This window comes from Lycium barbarum, chromosome 2 (genome assembly GCF_019175385.1).
Source record: "Lycium barbarum isolate Lr01 chromosome 2, ASM1917538v2, whole genome shotgun sequence".
NCBI classification, from domain to species: Eukaryota; Viridiplantae; Streptophyta; class Magnoliopsida; order Solanales; family Solanaceae; genus Lycium; species Lycium barbarum.
Window position 1 is genome coordinate 114,771,229 of NC_083338.1, and position 4,876 is coordinate 114,776,104.

The 4,876-nt window shown below is 42.0% G+C and overlaps 1 long non-coding RNA gene across 1 annotated transcript; it reads left to right on the forward strand.

Moving 5' to 3' along the window:
- Positions 1-2,073: 2,073 nt before the first annotated feature.
- LOC132621498 (uncharacterized) lies at positions 2,074-4,645 on the forward strand. Its single transcript, XR_009575533.1, has 3 exons — positions 2,074-2,623; positions 3,525-3,591; positions 4,515-4,645. It is a non-coding gene; the product is annotated as an uncharacterized LOC132621498 (long non-coding RNA).
- Positions 4,646-4,876: the final 231 nt, after the last annotated feature.

The following is a 4,876-nucleotide window of genomic DNA, read 5'->3' on the forward strand; positions in this document are numbered from 1 at the left end:
GTATTGGTTTGGGATGTGTGTTGATGCAACACGGCAGGGTGATAGCTTATGCTTCCCGGCAGCTCAGAAAACATGAAAAGAATTATCCTACTCACGATTTGGAGCTGGCCGCGGTCATTCATGCTTTGAAGATGTGGAGAAATTATTTATATGGGGTTCACGTTGACATTTATACAGATCATAAGAGCCTTCAGTACATCTTTAGGCAAAAGGAGCTGAACTTGCGGCAGCGGAGGTGGTTAGAGTTGCTGAAAGATTATGATGTTGACATTCTCTACCATCCTGGGAAAGCTAATGTTGTGGCGGATGCACTCAGCCGCAAGTCTATGGGCAGCCTAGCAGATGTGCCATCAGAGAGTAAAGAAATGGTTCGCGATATTCATCAGTTGGCTAGTCTTGGAGTTCGCTTGGCTGATTCTGGAGATGTTGGAGTTTCTGTTCGAGGTATGGCTGAGTCCTCTATTACAGAAGATATTAAGCGGCATCAGTATGAGGATCCTATTCTGGCACAGTACAGAGACGCAGCTCTGGCACAGGAGAAGACTCCGTTTGAGATTTCACCTGATGGAGTGTTGTTTCACAGAGGCAGATTGTGTGTACCTGACGTTGCAGGGTTGCGGCGACAGGTTATGGGCGAGGCACATTACGCCCGATATTCTGTTCACCCAGGGTCGACGAAGATGTACCATGATATCAGATGCCTATATTGGTGGGACGGTATGAAAAGAGATATAGCAGAGTTCGTTGCTCAGTGTCCAAATTGCCAGCAGGTTAAGATTGAGCACCAGAAGCCCGGTGGGCTATTGCAGGAGATAGAGATACCGACGTGGAAGTGGGAGATCATTAATATGGACTTTATTACAGGTCTACCTCGCACTCCACGGAGGTATGATTCTATTTGGGTTATTGTTGATCGGTTGACGAAATCAGCCCATTTTCTTCCGGTTCGGACCACCTATTCAGCTGAGGATTATGCCAGGCTTTATGTCAGGGAGATTGTACGACTTCATGGAGTTCCTGTGTCTGTTATTTCCGATAGAGGTGCCCAGTTTACAGCTAAGTTCTGGAGATCGTTTCAGGAGGGATTGGGGACCCAGGTGAGCCTGAGTACAGCCTTCCATCCCCAGTCCGACGGACAGGCCGAGCGCACTATTCAAACATTGGAAGATATGTTGCGTGCCTGTGTTATTGATTTCAGGGGTAGCTGGGACGACCATTTACCGCTTGTTGAGTTTGCGTATAATAACAGCTACCACTCCAGTATTCAGATGGCACCATATGAGGCTTTGTATGTTAGGAAGTGTAGATCACCGATCGGTTGGTTTGATGTTGGGGAGACTGAGTTGATTGGCCCAGATGTGGTCCAGCAGGCCGTGGATAAGGTGAAACTTATTCGAGAAAGATTGTTGGCAGCCCAGAGCCGACAGAAATCTTATGCCGATAAGCGACGTCGAATGTTAGAGTTTCAGATTGGCGATTGGGTATTCCTGAAAGTGTCACCGATGAAAGGTGTTATGCGATTTGGCAAGAAAGGAAAGCTCAGTCCGAGATATATTGGGCCCTATCTGATTATTCGCAAAATAGGCAAGGTGGCCTACGAATTGGATTTGCCAGTTGACTTGGGAGCGGTACACCCGGTATTTCATGTTTCTATGCTTCGTAAGTGTATTGGTGACCCTTCCAGAGTCTTTCCTGTAGATGACATTCAGGTCACAGAGGAGCTATCTTATGAGGAGCAGCCTATAGCCATATTGGATCGCCAGGTAAAAAGGTTGCGGAACAAAGATATGGCTTCTGTTAAAGTGCTGTGGCGGAACAATAACCGAGAGGAAATGACCTGGGAAGATGAGGAGCATATGAAGAAGAAGTATCCTCATTTATTTTCAGAGCCTACAGGTAATCCAATTCTCTATTTGACTATGTTGTTTGATAAATGAATCGTTGATCAATGATTGTATTGTTGTGATAGTTAGTAAGGAAACTTCCCCAAATTGTTGTATGACCGGTAAGGTTAATCTGACATTCGAGGACGAATGTTCTAAAGAGGGGGAGGATGTTAGAACCCGTATTTTTGTACAGTGGAATAATCCGGATTTAATTATGATAAGTTAAGGACAAAAAAATTATTTCGGGATACAAAGTCGGGATTCTTGACCTTCGATTTTATTTTGAGATATATGTGGTGCATGAATTTATTGGTATGGAACAATTAGGAAAATTTGGGACCAAAAGTGATAAAAATTGGAAGATAAAAATTATCCACAATTTCCATGGTTGGCCCACACAAATGGTGTTCAATTTTAATTGGTCCACCACATTGTGTGGGCCACAAACAATAAGAGATATTATGGGGACTTAAAAAGATGACCTTAAGTCATCTCCTCACCATTCTATACTTAGCAAAAAAACAAAAAAACAAAACAAAAGTGGAAGAACCAAGGGGGAGCTCACGGCTAGGAGCAAGAAAACCAACCCCCATTTCTTTGCCTTCAAAAATTAATTTCTTGGTGTTAACCCACTATATTGAAGTCCCTAAGTAGCGTGGAAGAGTTGTTTGGGTCATCTAACCATTCATTGTATCCAATTGCAAACCCTAGGCTATTGTAAGGTTGAAGAAGAAAAGGTAAGATTTGATTTTGTTTTTGTGTTATGAAGGTTATATCCATGTTGTAGTATGTTATAATGGAGGAAAATCATGAAATATGAAATGTTGGAGGTGAGTTGTGTATGTGGAGCTTGAGCCGTGTAAATGGGTGTTGTTGTGTTGTGATTGAAATTATGAATTAATGCCTCGTTAGTTGATTATGATCATTGTAAGGTGAAGAACAATTGAGAATCATCCATATATGTATATGTGTAGTGTTAGCCGAAAATGGGTCACCTTATGTGCCAAGAATTGAATTAGTATCGCTTATTGTTTAGCCGTCATCGCCATGAATTCTATGTTGGAAATGAAAGTTTATTGACTCAAATTGATGTTGTAAATATTGCGGACTGATTTGGAAGTTGTTGTACATTTAATGTAAATTGTGTATTGATGAAAATAGCATTGTTAGAATGTAAATTGTAGATACGAACCATGATTTGGAAATGAAGAAAAAGTTAGGGGGGCTGTCTCGGTTAGGGGCTGTTTCGGGTAGCTTGGGAAAATTTATGGATTGTTGGAAAAATTGTATAAATTGCTTAGAATGTCCTGAAATGTTTTTGGTATGGGTTCGGGTTAGTATGTGAGCGTATAAGCGTCGATTTTGGCTTGAAGGTAAGTCTTCGAATTGAATTTATGAAAGTTGATGAATGATGGAAAAGACAGCTATTATTGTTGTATTACCTTTCGGATTGATTATTAATGTTGTTAGGTTGGTTGGTTGTTGTTGTTGTTGATTCATACGGCCGAGTTAAATTCTCGGGGTAGCCTATTTACAGGGGAAATGCTGCCCAAATTTCTGTAGAATTAAGGGCGAAATTGGAATTTAATGCCCAAAAAGTCTTTAGCTAATGTTTGGCATTTTATGGCTTGTTTATAGATCGTGGGCAGCCCGAATCATAGGTTGGATTTAGCTTGAGTTTGGATCGTATTGGAGAGCGTTTGAGGTATGTAAAGTAATCTTCCTTCTTCGGCATGCCTTAGTTAAAATAGGCTATGATATAAGCCTCGAGGAAACTCTATTCTCACAATCCGAGCATGTTTATGAATCACATTTGTTCTTTGGCATCCTTGCCTTGTCATGGCAAAACATTGATCCTTATGTTCTTGGAATCCATAACTTGTAAAGATTACATGAAAGCTGATTTTTGTTTTAAAGTTCATTCTTTAGCGATTCCAAAACTTCAAACGCTCATAATTTCCTCAGAAAAGCTCGGATTGCTTTGAAATTTTCGTAGGAGTTTGTATGATATAAAATGAGTATGTTTTTCATAGGCGGGCTCAGTTCGGGCCTATACTCGTCCGTGGGTCCCGCGACGCCCTTTTGGTAATTTCGGTAACTTTGGGAAAAAAATGTTGTAATTATTGTTCCGATTTCAAATATGACTATTTTACTTATCTTTTGGATTTATGATGATGATTTTATGCATATGATTCCTCACTACTCCACTCGTGCCCTATGATATCGTTCGCCGGTTCCCGGGCCGGTTCTGTTGTCGTGCGCTTTGTGATACATTCCGGTGTTATGCTGTGATTATGGTACACCGTGCTCCTCGCTCGAGGGCCGGGTTCCACTTATGTTTGGCGTTATGCTGTGTTGTGATGTGTGACGGGGATTCGGAGATTTGAAACTTTCTGGTGTTATGCTGTGTTTTGGCGCCATCGACAGGCGGGCGACCACAGTTTCCTGTGCCCTATGCATAATTTATACTTTGGCAATAAACATTTTGATATTTTTTTTTATATGTATTATTTTCTATATATCTGATTCGATTATTGTTCAGATTTATTTCTGTACCTTCTGCTTTGCATACTCAGTACATATTTCGTACTGACCCCCTTCTCCGGGGGCTGCGTTTCATGCCCGCAGGTACGGACGCACAGCCTGGTGATCCACCTGTTTAGGACACCCTTTCTGCTATTCGGAGTGCTCCTCTCTTTCCGGAGCTTATACTTTTGGTATATATATTTTTATTAGTGCATTTGTATATATTCGTTCATGGTACGGCGGGGCCCTGTCCTGTCATATGATTCTGTCGGTCTGTTTAGAGGTCTGTGGACATGTTTGTGGGTTAGGGTCTTTCTGTATGGATGTATGTACATGTCGTTTGGGCGATCCCATACGGCGAGGCGGCCGGTCCGCATATGTTGTTTGGGCGATCCTATACGCCGAGGCGGCCGGTCCGCATAGGTTTATATATTGCTTGGTTAGCCCTGTGTGGCTTTTGTTGG